Below are 17,068 nucleotides of genomic sequence, written 5' to 3' on the forward strand. Positions count from 1 at the left end.
CACATCATATTATACAGACGTAAAACATCTTTGTATGGTACAGATCCCCGCAAAAAAATCACACCATAATCATTTCAATGTTTTTCTATGAAAAGGACAATAATGATGTAAAAATGATCTAATATCTAATCTTGCTCTAAAATCGCAAATCATATTGCAATTTCAAAAATAATCGCAATTAGATATTTTTTCAAAAACCTGCAAAAGAGAACATGGTTTTGTAGGAAACAGGGTTGTTTTAGAAGACAAGGTTGTGCAGGTTGTGAATTTCATTAATTTTCATTGTAACAGTGGATATCCTCACAGTATTTCTATATGTTCAACTGTGGTCAGTGAGATATGACCAACTGAGTTGCTGTGAGGCGTACAAGGCATCCGGTTTTATGTCGTCAGGTGGAAGAGGAGAATAAAGAAGTGAGTGATACATTTACCTGACTCTGTGCATTTGGTGTTTGATCAATACATATACAGTTGTAATTAATTACTTAATTACTTTAATTACTAGCACATTTGCAAAAATGATAGAACTAGAGCAGAAAAAGGCCCAGCAAGCTTCAGATCACTCTCCTCACACAGAAAAACAATAGAAGAGGCGACCATCTCGGCCCTAAAGTCAGACTAACCCATAAAACCTTTAGAAGGCACAATAAACTTCATTAAGATGAAGAGACATCAATCCAGGACATCTGGTAGTGGCTTGCTAATGGTTTCCTGCCACCCTGTTTCCTCAGGGATTCAAAGTAAAACACCTCAACTAGAAACACACAGGTTGGGTCGCAAAACCATCAAAGGAGGAATTTTATCCAGCATGCTCATGAAGGTCCGATGGAATTTTAGCGACGCTATCTATCAGCGTGGCTCTAGGGATTACAATGTCGGCCTGTCAGCTTGTTGGTCCACCACTTTGGTACAGACTCAACCACTTAACTACTGGGTGGATTGCTATGACATCCAATAAAATAAGCACTTCACCGAATAGTAAAACTTTGTTGGTTTGAAAATAAAGACCAGAGTTTATTCCTCTTACCATTTTGTCCCCAATATTATCAACGTAGGACGCTCTGTACACTTTCTGGTGTGTGTTTTTTGTGAAACACAGTGCTACTGGGATATTTAGTGTTTGTTTACTGATGGCACTCTGAGGATGAATCCTAATGACTTTTCCTTTAGCACCAATATGACAACTACTGGATGGCTTGCCATGATATTTTCTGCCAGGTCTTTGGTTTATGACTAAACACCTACAAAACTAATGACACCCCATCGTCTTCAGCTGTATGTACTTATTAGCGCTAATTAGCAAATCCTAGCAAACTAACGTGCTAAAATAAGATGATGAACATAGTAAACATTATACCTGCTAAACATCGGCATGTCTGCATTGTCATTGTGAGCATGTTAGCATGTTGACATATAGCTCACTGCTATGCCTAAGAACATCAGTATTGTCAGATGTGCAATAATTATAATATTTGTATGATAATTTTGCCCTCTGTATAATCAATAATACCAAAAAGTACATAATGTACAATAATTTCACCATTTTGTGATGCTTACAATTAATAGTTGGTTTTAATCTGCGCTGCTCATTTGAATTCATTCCCAGATGAATCCTACGTCTGTGTTTACGCATCTCTTCTCACGTGACCTCTTTCAGATATTGGTAGACTTGTAGGTGTGTCAAGAAGTTGTTTAAATACGGCGACGTCAACTCCCTTCCTCCCCCTTCATCCCACTGACAACAGAATTTGTCCAGGAAGGTGAAGGTCAAGCCAGACTCATCAGATCAAGGACAGACACTGGGCAGTTGGGTGGGGCACGCGACTGGAAGATGGTGGCAGACTTAGGCCAGAGTCTCTGCTTCCCTGCTGAGATTGTGTCAATCAACTTCAGACCAGACCTTATGGTACGGTCGGCCTCACTCCATCTCGTTTATATCATCGAGCTTACAGTGCCCTGGGAGGATGCAAATGAGGAGGCCTATGAGCGCAAGAAGCTGAGGTATGCTGAGCTTGCAGCCGACACTCGACAACGTGGCTTGAAAGCAAAGGTCCGACCAGTTGAGGTGGGCTGCAGAGGGTTCATAGCTACATCAACATCAAGGCTACTCCAGGAGATTGGAGTTCAAGGCAAGGCCCACTGGCAAGCAGTCAAAGACCTCTTCAGAGCTGCTGAGAAAGACAGTCAGTGGCTCTGGATGAAGAGAAAAGATCCACCTGGGCACCCAGGTGAGCGGTGGCATCTAGGGGGTGATCCTGGGATGCCGGGAATCACTGCTGAACCCTCTGGAGGTGTCGTTGGCCTATCAGCAAAACACTGAGGAAAGAGGGCGCCCACTTGATAACCCAGAAGATGCCATCGCTCACTTGATTGCCCTACCTAGCCTAGGCAGCATGCCTAAGGTGTGCAATTAAAGGGATACCAACACCTAGTCCTGGAGGTACAAATCAAAAAACGTGTTTTGTAAAATTACACATATGACTCCTGTACGATAATCTTCCTCAAATACCATCATTTTAAGTCTCTGGTACGATAGTTTAACATTTCCCATCTGGCAATGCTGAAGTTCAGCCTCACAGTGCTGCTAGTATGGCTGTAGACTCTGTTTGGTTCTAGACACATCCTCACTTGTCATGTTTAACATTTAGTTACACAAAAGAGGGATTCATTTAGCTGATTTGTCACTGGATTAGTATCGGCTACTGCTGACCCTGTGGTGCCGACCACTGACTCCATATCAATTCAAAAGTCCAACTGAATTTCCATCTCAGTCTGTCAAGTGTATTCAGTTTAATTCCATCACAGCCCTTTAGCTGCAAAACTTTCTAATTTTGTCCAAATTATATTAGTTTACAGGCACCGAGGCGAACTAAATCGGGTGTTTTGGCTCAGCTTTTGCTGACTACAGCTGTGTTGCCAGCTGTTGTCAGCAAAAGACTAACTACTGTAGCTAATTTGTTGAACTTATTAATCAATCATTCAATGGTAGCATTCAACAGCTTCTGACTGTTGAGGGTTATCTTTTTAAATGATGAAAAAATTAAAGGAGCAGCTGGGACACAGTTCATGATGGAAGGGTCGACAACACAGACAATATATCCCCAAATTCACGATCCTGAGTTTATTGTTGCTTTAATTTAGGGATGTATCCGACTTTTTCAGTCCAGATACCAATAGTGATATCTGGGTTTTGGTTATCGACCGATAAAGAGTACCGATCCGATACCAGTGTTTAATTAATACGCTGTATGCCTCACTGTGTGGAAGTGACTGGGATTATTCTTTTATGTGTAAGGGAACATCATGCTTGACTTAAACATTGTTTTCCTAACTTTGTAAAACAAAATGTAACAAATAGATACATAGATATAAATTTACTGAATTGTATTAAAATAATAAATCGCACACCAGCAACTTGGTAAAAAAATTAAACCTTCTTAATGCAGCAGCAAAACAGTCAAAATGTAAACAGGAATTAAAATTCCAGTATGTAACGTATATAGTATTTAAACATAAAATTGAATGTAATAGATCAGCCCCATTGTCACCGATACCCGATCCAGCTATTTGAGTCAGTATCGGCCCGATATCCAATCCGGTATCGGTGCATCCCTACTTTCAAATATAACAATTCAATTCTTGAGTGTGACAGAGATGCAAAGCTGCCAGCTGACTGAAGCCATCATCACAAGCTGCAACAGCTTTTCAAATTAAGAGCTGGCTGCACGGCTGACATCCAGCCAAGGCCGCCAGAATGCTGTCCATATTTTAATTGTTCATCATTACAGTGATAATAGTAATAATTATAACCATTTTTCAGTAATGACAGGGTGATATTAATATGGTTGAACACATTTCACACTTCCCTCAAAAGGGATTTTACAATTGGCTCTGATTTAGACCTATGTTGAAACAACCAGACTTATGTAAGCTTTCTAAACTCAGCCGGGAAATGTCTTCTGTTTATTTGGCTAAATTACATTTGGTAGACCAGTGACCTGCTGCTTGTCTGGTCAGATCTCTAGTGTCTCAGTCTGGGCCGATTCAATCAGGAGATGATGTGATTGAGGACAGAAAGAACAGGGGCCTTTCTTTTTGAGATAGTATTAAATAGTGTTTAGAAGTTTTTCCAGCCTGTGTTCATACCTCCTGAGAGGTTTTCACCGACCGTCCTGCCAAACTTATCAGCCTGCTGAGCCTCTCAATGTTTGATGTTCTTGTTAATTCGGGTGACTCAGTGGTCTTAGAAACAGCACTGCTATTTTTGTTTTACTTTATCCACTGGACCAAATCAATATCATAGCAGCATTTTCCTTGATGTAAGAGTGAGGGTGAAAACAACTAAAACCAACAGGGACAACAGAAGCAAACAAATGATTGACAGGAGGCCATATCGAGTTGCCCGGGGCAACTGAGTACCCTTTACTGTTGAGCCGTGAACAACAAAGCACTGTCCTGAAATGTGTTTGTTTGAGGGGAACAGTCACTTCAGCTTTAGGCAAAAACACAGTTATTTAAATATTTCATGCCTTATTTTTAAAAGTCAACACTCTGGTTTTCTTATAGCGCTGCAAGTCCCAATATTTTGACACTTAAAGTCGAGATAAAATTAAAAAGAAAATTATTCAAATGAACCCTTTTTTAGATCACATCCGCAGTCCTATTGGACACCTATTTAACATAAAAAAAAATACAAAAAATAAATTTCTTTGTATTTTTATATCAAAATCCAATCATCTTTTCTTCCTGTAAAACAAAATATTAAGTGTGCTTACGTAAACTGGTACCAACCAAATTCAACCAGTATTATCAGGACATCCATCCATCAATCTGCAATTTTAGCGACAAGGGAGGTGTGTGTGGAGCAGGTGTGTAGCGATATACAGGTATTGATGATAACCATGATATTTAAAAAATAAAATGCTGAGACCATGTTAATAATGCACATAACATAATATTGTGTAAATAATCCAGCGCCTCTTAAATCACAGTTTTGTAGCCTACAGGTATGGCTACAGACTCTCTCTCCACCTCCTAGTGTAATTAATTTAACCAAAAATAAACAAAATTAAAGATGAATTTGACTGATAGCATTTTTTTATTTTTTTATTTTGTAGATATCGCGGTAATATTGTTATCGGGAATTCTTTCTTTGAATTCTTTTGGCCACAATAATCGTGTAGTGGAAATCTGATATTGTGACAGCTACAGTTCTCTGTAAACACAAGAGAGACGCATATTCCCACTGCGCTGTATACATGTCCAAAGAATGCTCCTAAAACCTGAATAATATCGGCATATCCCACATGTCTAAATGGGAAATTCTCCATTCGGAATAAAGCTTAATTAAATCTAAACGGAATATGCTGTTCACATGACCCGTATCAAATTTTTTATATTTGGTGCCTTCAAATGGGGCTGTGTTTACCGTGTGAGTCAAAATGAACGCCCCCCTCTTGTGGTATTCACAACCACGTAAGTGGAACGATTCTGAAAGCTCCGAGTTCACGACTTGTGACGTGTTTGTTTGCGGAGGCCATGGAAGTAAATTTTTCGTGCAAAATATGTTAATATATTGTAATTTTAGTCGTATATTGTTTTTCTTCGTAATTTTATAATAGGTCTTTGGAAAATGTTGATATTCCCAACGGCCTCATATTTTTCCTCTGTCATTATGGCTTTGCATTTACTGCATGATGTTACCCACTTGCCAGTTTGCTAAATTGTTATCCTCTGTGGCTTCTAGACGCCGACAGTAACGTTAATATTGCCGTTGCTTAGCAGCGGTGTACTCACGACTTAACCGCTTGAACGCCAAGCATATCGTGTACACGACTTCCCATGCTGTAAACACAAGCTCATGAGTTTCATTTGAAGGCACCAATTGTCATATTCAGATTAATAGTGGAATATTAGCGTGCATGTAAACAAAGTCTGTTATGATTTACTGGAACACTTGAATAGACCGGAGCTATCGTATGTTATTAGTAACTGTTACAGATTGCAGGATGGAAGGTGCAGGCTTGGATAAATGGCTTACATGATAAATCTGTGCAGAAAATCCTTCTGGTACCAGTTGTACTTGTACAAAATGTGCAGGATCAAACAAGTGTGGCCTTGAAAAACAGGCAGAAACTTTTAAAGAAACTTTCTTTTAGAATTGTCTTCTCATAAGACAAATGTGAACACTGTGGCGAGACACATCGCTTCACTGTGTTTAATATTTTAGGTAAAAGCAATTTGTGTCAACAGCAGAACACAGTTTCTGTACAAAAATCCATTCCCTTCTGTAATCAACCTCCTCAATAAAATATAAGTGGTGTTTTTGGCTTTGCAACCATTATGCAAATTATTTTACAGCATTTTTAGTTCACTGTGTCTGTGTCCTCAGTGTGCATTGCACCCCTCTGGGTATGCTCTCTAGTGTTAAATGGCCCTTGTCTTGTTGCTAAAAAAAAAAAAAGGAAATATGAAGATGGTAATGAAGGAAGAGGAAGAGAAAAGGAAAACAAGCTATTTATAAGTTTCTGACACTGGTGCAGCGATGACGCAAAGGAGATGACCAAAATGGAAGGAAACGAAGGAAAGTAGAGAAGGAGAGGTGGAAGAGAAAAACACAGATTGATGAGAGGATAAAAAAGACTGGATATCTGGCGAAATGAAAGCAATCATGAGTTGAAGTGCCTCATCATGAGTCCCTGGGATACCTGAGTGTGTGGAATGAAGTGTATGTGTGTGTGTGTGTGTGTGCGTTTATCATAACCTTGTGAGTGCTTCAAGAACAACAGGGCAATTCACAAACAGGGATATCTGCAGTGGACTCAGGTCCCTACATGTTATGCATTAGTTGGTAACTGAAATCCTGACATTTCAGTGATTTGTCTCATAATAAACTAAATATATTTTGTGGATTATATGACAGACCTGAATTGAAGATTATATGGAGGCAGGAACAAGCAAAACTCGGTACTTTGATACTGAAATAGTGTGCTGGATCAAGAGGTTGAAGAAATATGATATTACAAAAAAGTGTCAATATTTTGTACCCATACGGTGCATTCATAAAGTATTCAGACGTTTCTCACATATTATTATGTTGCAGCCTTATGGACCTGCAGAGAAGAATGGCATAAAATCCCCAAATATAGGTGTGCAAAGCTCGTTGTGTTATACCCAAGAAGACTTGAGGAACTAATTGTACGGAGGATGGAAACTGCCAAAATAAAAAATAAATAAATAAATGACTCCATAAATAAATAAATAAATATGGCATTAAATGTGCCAATAATATTAGGGATGCACCAATTTATCGGCTGTACATCGGAATCGGCGGATATTCGCCTTGTTGTGTTGGTTATTTGCGGTCGGTCTATGACAACAGTAACTAGCTGTTGTGGTTTGTTTACGAATAAAGGTGAAAGAAAAAACGGTCGTGTGGCAGTATTACACTGTCTCAGAGAAAGATCAGCGACAAGAATGGTATATTAAACGAAAAATTAAGCAGTAAAACAGCGGCTTACAAGATTTAATAAAAACAATCTCTGCGGTCTGTATGGGAACGAACCTTGTGTGTGCGTAATGTGTCACAAGAAGCCTGTCAGTCCAACGAGGGGTGACGCAGCACCCAGTGCGTCACATTGGGAACATCCTGCATGCTGTGCCGCTTCCTGTCTAGTGTTGTTCTCTCGCACGGATACAAAAATAAAATAAAATGAAAATGCTAAAATGGGTCAATGATACTTGGGCGGCCGTTAATATATGAGCAATTAAGTAAGAGCAAGCAGAGCAATTCAAGTTTATGTGTGCGAAACACTGCTTATGTTTCTAATCACTTTTTTTGTTGGGCTGTGTAAGTAGCCTACTGAACCAGTCTTCTCACAAAAGGCTTTTGAAGCAGTTATTTAAAAAAAAAAAGAAGAATATTTTTCATGTGAAAGAAGGTTATATTAAAGGTTGTTTCATTAATTTGTATGATTGAATTTGTGCTCATTCAAAGACCGTGTAATGAAATGCTGAATGACTTTAAAACAGCTCAGTTAGTTTTTATAATGAAGAGGTCTTCGTTTCCCTGGCACAAAAGGGGAATAAATAACAGCAGACACAAAATAAACAAAAACATCGGTATCGGCTATCGGCCAAATTGTTATTTTAAACATTGATATCGGCCAGAATTTTGCAATCGGTGCATCCCTAAAAAATATTGAAAATAAATGTAGGCATTGATTTATTTATCAAATATGACACAAATTGATGTTTCTGTTTTAATGTGCTCATTTAATTATTTACTTTTGTACTAATTCCCCTATCTATTTACACTTCTATTTAATTTCCCCTTTTATTTATTTATTTTAATTAACTTTTACTTTTTTTTTATTTATTTTAAATTGATTTATTCATTATTAAATTGTATTTATTTTGCATTTTCCGCGTTGTTATTTATTAATTTTTTGTTTTGGCAGGTTCTGTCCTCCATACAATCGCTGCCAAAGGTGCTTTAAGTCCTGAGTTAAGGGTCTGAATATTTATGTCAATGTCATATTTCAGTCTTTCTTATTAATAATTTTGCAGAAATATTAAAAATCCTGTTTTTGCTTTTTCACTATGGGTAGTGAGTGTAGATTGATGAGTGGAAAAATTATTTTAACGACTTTAGCAAAAGTCTGCATCATTACTTTGTGAATGCACTGTAACTGGGTATCAATAATGTAATGCAATGCTCCTTATTATATATTCCTCAAGTCTCTACTCTACTGGAGGGATGAACAGCATTCCAGTTTTTCTAATGATTGTGGCGACGGTGGTACAAAATCTCCCCATAGGGTTGAGATCTGATGAATGTGAATGTCATCGTATTCGATTCACATCATTTTCATACTCATCAAACATTCAGTGACCCCTCATGCCCTGTGAATGAATCTACTGCATATTTGCCAACCCTCCTGATTTTCCCGGGAGACTCCTGTTTTTCATTGCCCTCTCCCTGTTTCTTGTCTGCATCATAATTATCCCGTATATCTACCTATTATGATACATTTTCCTTTTCTTTGTCTGTTTCTGCAGCCCTGTCGCACTAAAGGGCGTATGAACGACACTCAAAGTGTCGTTGAGTTATTTTGAAGTTACGTTAGTTACGTTTGTGACGTGTTTTCCGTACTTCTGTTACATTGTTTCCATTCTTATTTAGTTTACGTACTTATTTTAAGCCCAACCATTACGTTTTTCCTAAACCTAACTAAGTGGTTTTGTTGTCTAAACCTTACTGCTGCTGTTACCATAGTTTTGTTGCGTTGCGTAAAAATGACACGCAAAAGAGACATAAAAATGAGACACGGAAAAGGCTAAAATGCATCCTCAAGACACACAGGATGTCGTTGTCATGTGGTGCTATTTATACGCCTTCACATGAGATTGGGTTGGATTCTGGCACTGTACAGTGTGTATAAACCCTACCACTCAAAGTCTACTGTTTCCACCCAGACAACAATCCACTATCGCACAGTTGCTCGCACCTCGTTTGCCTCAATAAGTGAGAGACAGAGAGAGAAATGTAGAGTAGACTAAGAGAGAGAAATACTCAAGCAAATTTCCGACGTCCTGGAAAGAAGAATTCCCGTTTCTTGCGGACAGTTTTAAGGGAAAGGGGAATGCATTTTTTCAAATCTGCTGCATCAGTGTACTTATTATTTTGTTATTCCTCAGAACGCAGGACACAAAGTCTCTGAAAATCACATTTTTCTGAGGGAGGACCATTGATGCATTATTAGAGCTGGATACTGGACACCAAGATGACGCTTATTCATTCCAATGAGAATTGCTCGTCTGGCGCATACGCCAAAAAGGTTTTCTAACTTCCGGGTTTACTTCCTGGGCATACCTCGGAAGTAAACCTGGAAGTGTGTCTCCCGCTGGCCCCATCTGCGAGTTCCTGCTCGGCCCATAGACTTTACATTATGATGATGTCACAGATATTTAAATCGCTTTTCCCGGCTCAAGGAAAGTTTTACAAATATAAAACCTCCATGGATTATAAATGAACAGTTTTGAAAGCCACAGACAAATGATGTCATCCTGCTGAGAGTGGAAACCCAATGGGGAAACCCTTTTGATGTGTTGCTCTGGAGTTCTGATACATCGTATCTAGTCTTTTAATTTGGGGGACTTGTTGGCCACACATGTACTCGACCACTTGTCCAGATTATGGCGAACGGAGACTCCGCTGACGATAGGACTTTTTTCTTTGTGACTGAAGCTCCTGCCATCTGTGCCCTAATTATAAATCCCCTTTCTAAGTGACTTAGATCTTTTCCTCCTGCCATCTGCAGCCAAAATCAAGATTAACTGGGACTGCTCAGAATTTTTATTCATGTCCAGAACACAATAATTGTATCATGCAGCACAGCTGGACAGAAGCATCAGTATTTATTACATTCCTCCACTCATTTATTCGGGTTTGTCCTTTACTTTGTCTCTCAATTACCAACTCTTGAAGTTTACAACTTGTTAACCCCCTGAGTCCCGTGACTTTACTGTCTTTCAGAGGCTGCAGCAGGTGTAGCTTTCAACTAGAGTGACGATACAGATATCATATGAAACTAGAAAATCTGGTACCAACCAGTGGTACCATGCTAGCTGTTCGGAAGGAGGTTAAATAATGCTCCAAAGTTAGGGTAAAATTTGGCGAGGAAAAACTGGCATGGCCATTTTCAAAGGGGTCCCTTGACCTCTGACCATGTGGATGAAAATGGGTTCTATGGGTACCCATGAGTCTCCTCTTTACAGCAATGCCCACTTTATGATAATCACATGCAGTTTTGGGCAAAAAACAGTACACTACAAGATGTTTCTGAACATTTGAGGCGAGAAATAGACATTACAGTAACAGAATATTGATTCATATTTGATCAGCGCTGCCTAGTTGGACCGTTTGATCGGAGTTTGCAAGTGATTGACAGCTGCCTCCGTTGAATGAACAGCCGATAGGAACGCTCTCTCCCTGAAATGACCTGTGATTGGCCAAAGTCTCCCGTCACAGGCTAGATGTTTTAAAGCCTGAAAACAGAGCCATGAGGAGGTGCAGAAGTCTAGTTTTCTCTCAGAACACTTGAATTACAATATGCTGAAAGGTTATTATGTATTTTTTGCCCAATGATGCCAAAATCATCCTGCCTATTGAAGCTTTAAGTTTGTCACAAAAAGACGTCGTGAGGAGCAGGAGGAGGAGAATCCCTTTCAAGTTCAGCCATCATTCTCAACCAAGACCTACTCCTGCGCCAGTTTCCCCTCAACAAGTGCCAAGTAATAACGACACGTATGTGGCCCCTCGTCACCCCAACGTTACCCATAACAAGCTGTGCTGTTGAAAGACTCTTTTCAGCTGTCAGTCAGATAAAAACTAACATCAGGGCATCATACAGACTGAACTCTTTGTCCCTGCTCTCCTTTGAATGAAACTATTATGAAATCATTTCAGTGGCCCGTCGTCTCCCGCTGTAATCATCAAAAGTAAGCTAATTTACCATTTAGGATTGTAGTGGCCTATTTCAACGTTATTGTTTATTGGGTATAGTTTTTGTTGGGTGTACAATTAGATTTTATGCTGATGTGTCTGTCATCTGTGTGGTTTATGTGGCTGCCGTGCCAGGCTATGTTAAAGTGTCATCATTAACATTACTAAGTATGTTGGTGCTGGTGTACCTCCATCCATACGCTTGACTAATGATGCTGTTGCGTCTGTGTGAATATGTGACCGCCGTGCCAGGCTATGCAATGCTGTTAATGTGCGTCTTGTTGGTGCCTGTAACATTACCTCTGATGATGATGTATAAGGCCTGTATGATTAAACTGTGGTGCATTCAGGCAAGTGTTGTAATGGTTTAACATTTGCGTTTCAGGACCTATTAAGAATCCTATGATTGATCATGGACGGGCTATAGGCCTAGCTGATTTTCCCTGTGCCCACCCACGCTGTGATTTCTACCTATGCCATCGATCCAAACCTTCACCAAAGTTGTTTTAGTTTCTCAAATCTCTTAGCTAACTTTTCCTACATGAAAAAATGAGAATGTCAAACTTTTTCTATAATCACTAATCAAATTCATGGTGGTGCAATGTCCATTTCACAAATTTGATGACACTGTCTTTGAGTGGCTCCCTCCTTCAAATTCTTTGTAACTCATTTGATAAAGGAGAGAGTGCTACTCATAACTAAATTCAGATCCCATTAAGATTTAATCAAGCCTTGAGGGAAGAAGAGAAGATGGGACAAAAGGATCCAAGGACTGTGCAGAAAACTTTTATCTGTCTATTTTTGGCCTCCCACCATTTATCACATCCCGATTAGCTAAAGACAACTTACTTAACAATGTAAAGCCCTCAAACTGAAGTACTTTTAAGAACAGCTTTGTTGCAGGCTCCGTAAAGGTCCATCTATCCATCCATTATCTGTAACCGCTTATCCTATTCAGGGTCGCGGGGGGGCTGGAGCCCATCCCAGCTAACATTGGGTAAAGGCGAGGTACACGCTGGACAGGTCGCCAGACTATCACAGGGCTGACACATAGAGACAGACAACCATTCACATTCACACCTACGGGCACTGTGTAATGCCTGGCCACATGCTCCAAACAAATAGGGGGAAGCATTTTACCTTGACTACTGGGTACATACAATATACATTTACAGTCATCAGTTATAAAAGAAAATGGCAAACTACTAACTAACAGCAGGGCAAGAATACGTGAAAGTGGACCAAACTGATGAAACTCGGAGACGCTGGTTTAATCCTCACGTGTAGCATCGGCCTATACTGTGTTTACTGTGCCACTAATCGGGGACTGTACTGTCCGTGTAACATTGCGTTTTGACAGTTTGTTTATTGGATTAAATACAAAGTGGCAGAAACAAGAAAACATATTTTTGTTTCGTCCTCCCTGCAAAGGGGAGGTGTCGGCGCCGGGAGATAGACCTTCAGTATAGCAGTAAGCTGTAGCAACGTGCATTCAGCCAGTCTAACCTGTGTACCGGCAGCAACAGAAAGTTTGCTGATAAGGCAGGGAGTCAGGTCGGTCCCCCGGGATCAGACGCTGGCTGAATGTGAGTACTAACTGAAGGGCCGTCTCCCGGAGCTGCCGCCCGCTCTTCTCACAGCGAAGTAGTCTCCTGGTGGTAGGGAAGACGAAATGAAAATATGAGTCGTTTTGTTGTTTCTGCCAATTTGGATTTAATCCTATAAACCAACTATCGAAACATGATTGACAAGCCCTCGGGGCAGCTCTACTTCTTAGTCCTCTCATGTTTGACTGAGGGCAGACTGGATGCTACAGAGACTCACTATCACCTCTCGAGGTACATGTGGTATTACAAGACAGGATGGGCCGGAGCTAACTGGTTGGCAAGCTTATTTTAATGAATATCTCTGCAACACAATGTTCGTCTTTCGGCTGCTCCCGTTAGGGGTCGCCACGATTTGGCGTAGGTTTTACGCCGGATGCCCTTCCTGACGCAACCCCTCTGTGACATCATTTAGGGGGAAGGGATACATGTTTTGGTGGGGGGAGAAAACCAGAGAACCCGGAGGAAACCCACTCGAACACGGGGGAGAACATGCAAACTCCACACAGAAAGTCCCTGCCCAGATTGGGGATCGAACCCAATTGCTGTGAGCAAGAAGGTCCCGGATATCCTGACTAACCACTGCACCACCGTGCCGCCCCATATCTCTGCAACACAATACAAACAGTAGACGTATATGACGTAACATCAACACTATAACCTCTTCACAATCTGTTGATAATGTTGGTTCATTTTTGGAATGTTTTAAACTAAAATCGTGGCCAGATCTTACACATTACACCTTTTAAAATGTGTGAATATCCTGGGACGTTTCAGTCACAGCTGCAGGGGACCACAGACAGACACTTTGCTTTTTTTAATGGAACACCAAAATGCACATTATTTAGTAGGCTACACATGCCCTCTATTAACACAGTGCAAAACTGAGAAAGAGAGAGAGGTAGATGAAAGTAAAGACAGAAAGAGATGAAAGACACTGTCACAGCATAATGGCATTGAGATTTTCTGAGGTACAAAGCAACCTTATCCAATGACATAAATAGGTCAGTTTCAACACAGTGTGATGCCTTGAGTGTTGCACCACTTCACTTTTGCTGCGAGGACAAGAGTGTGATTAGCAGCTTGATGTCACAGCAGTTCATTCTGTTCACCACCTCTGTCTCGCACACAACTGGAAGCAGCAGCCTGAGGGTAGATTAGATTTTTGTTTGTCTGTGTGCATGCATCTGTGTATGCGTGTCTTTAACATTTAAAGCTATTTGGGCACCCTGTTTCAGTCCTTTATTCAACAAGGCATGTGCTGGTTTGACAGGCAGTGTGTCTGGTTGGGCCAAAACTCTCCTGTTATCAAATACTGAAATTGATATACTCATGTATTCTTCCGTAGCTATTCACAGTACAGTCAATGTGATATACCAAAATGTTAAGGGTCAGCTCACCCAAATGGCAAATTGTTTGACCTTTAGTGGAATCTGGACATGCAGTTTTGGTTTAATTTGTCCCCAATGCAATAGGACTGAATGTAATGTCACAGGAACTACCTTAAAATTAAGAAACAGTCTTGTTGACAGGGTTCCAAGTATCATCCAGAGTGGCAAAAACATTGATATCCTACAGATCCCTGATCTGTTAAAGGGACTGTATGTAAGTTTTTACAAGTATAAACGTTTTTTAATTGTTTTTTATTGCTAATGAGTGAACAGGTTGTAACTTAACCTAAAATATGAGACCTTCCACGACTTTCTGGGTTTCCTCTATCAGCCTGTAAACTGCTTTTAATGTGAAGAATGCGGGCCCGTTCTTTCCGTAAAAATCCAACTACTTGCTCTCTTCAGCTCCGCTACAGGGCTAACAGTCTGCAACATTGGCTAACGTTCGGTTATAAATGGAATCTGCTAACGACAACGAACGACCGGACCCGACCACAACTCATATTCAAACACAAACTCCACGGAAGCACAAAAAAAACAAAGTTATATCTAGTGAAGCCCGTCTTGCAAAACAGGAATGTGACCGACGTCGGTGGGAAAACTAGGATCAACATCAGCCGGGCCTTCGATTCATGCAAGGACCTTCGTTTGGTTTTGGGTATCAAAACGGACCCCGAGCTGGCGAAATTCCTATTGAACAGGTAAGCTAACATTACTGCCAAGCATGTGAAACATATAGTGATATTGTGGGTTTTAGCTGGTTAATGTTGCTAACGTTAATCAACATCATTCCTGTCAGTCACGTGTCGCCTCACTGTTTTGTTCGATGCTCGCTCGCGTCTAAACAAGCGCGAGCAACATGACGCTGACTGTCGACTTAACGGCCACAGGTGTCACTCTTAACAAGCAATTTCTGATTCTTACATATAGCCCCTTTAAAGTGGCAGTAGGCAGAATATTTTTGGCATCATTGGGCAAAAATTCCATAATAACCTTTCAGCATATTGTAATTCAAGTGTTCTGAGAGATAACTAGACTTCTGCGCCTCATCATTGCTCTGTTTTCAGGCATTAAAAAATCTCGGGAGACTTTGACCAATCACAGGTCATTTCATTGAGAGAGCGTTCCCATTGGCTGCGTTCCGGTCATGTGACCGGTAGTTTGGCGTTCCTTTAAGAGAATTCACAATGGCTACCGTGACACAAACTTTCTCATTTTACAGCTTAACAGTTCACTACAAGATGATTCTGAAAACATTTGAGGCGAGAAATAGGCATTAATGTAACATAATATTGATTCATATTTGATCAGCGCTGCCTAGTTTGACCGTTTGGTCAAAGTTTGCAAGTGATTGACAGCCCGCTTTCATAGACAGCAGATGGACAGCAGACCTCAGATCAGCTCTTACTGCTTGTTTTCCTCCGGTCTGTGAAATCTTCCAGATGCCGTTAGGAGCACCGGAGGACACAGAGGCATATGATTTTTTTCAGGTTACCTGTTTCATGTACTACTGTCACGATATAGAGACCGTTTTATAAAAATAACTTTTTTTGTCATATTTGCTCCAATCTCGCCTACTTCAGCTTTAAGTGCCTTAAATAGGTCTGTAGTTGCACTTGCTGAAAATTGTTCCCCTGGTTGGAAAAAAACAACTGAGCCAATCACACCTTTGTAGGAGGATGAAGAATGGGAACAGAATGGGTTATCTTCCTGCGTCAGAGCCAGAAAAAGGTCAACAAGTGTTGATAAAATTGGGGCAGTCAACTTTTTTTGTGTGTCTTGGGCATGCACAAGTGCACTTGCATGAGCGTGCAGGAGACGTGATAAACATTCCTGCCAATGGCTTCACAGGGTTGCACTGATCTAACGCAGGATGTCAAATACCGATGCTTGGGCAGTGGCCCTCGACGTCTTGGCACCCTTTAGCGTCTGTATGAGACACACCGGGCTTTCAAATGACTCCACTGTAAACCCATCTGCCTCATTATTAGACGCTGAGAGCAACGGACGTAGTATCAAGAGCCAGAAAGTCTGCTTAGGGTGGTTCAGCCAGGAACACTCTCGTCATAGATTTAACCATTTATTATAACATATAGAAATACAGTTATGCTTGGCACTGATGGCTCCACTCTCGAGATGCACCCTGGATTAGCCAAGCAGCATGCTACGCTAAAACAGGGAGCGCAATGCAGAAAACCCCCATGAGTATACAAGAGTGGGCCCAAAGCAAGACATTGGATACCATTTTAACCTTTGAGCTATGCATGTTAGGACTCTGAACTAGAAGGGGTTGGTGGGGGCAAAGCTTTGCCAGCAGCAGCGGTGTGTAGCAGCATTGGTGTAGCAGGGAGGAGGGAGCCATATTTAAATGGACCACCTTGCTGTGAGAATGGGCTGTGATTGGTGTGTGTCTGATTGGAAACAATGGTTCGATCAGCTGGCTGTCAGATGATAACAACTGGGGCGTATGAATCCTGTGTCCTACATGAACTAACGCGATGCTTCATGAGGGAGGGGTGGTGGATTGGTCAAACAAACACAGGACTTTCAACCAGGGGGCCGGCGTT

The sequence above is a fragment of the Sebastes umbrosus genome, chromosome 3 (assembly GCF_015220745.1).
Source record: "Sebastes umbrosus isolate fSebUmb1 chromosome 3, fSebUmb1.pri, whole genome shotgun sequence".
Classification (NCBI taxonomy): domain Eukaryota; kingdom Metazoa; phylum Chordata; class Actinopteri; order Perciformes; family Sebastidae; genus Sebastes; species Sebastes umbrosus.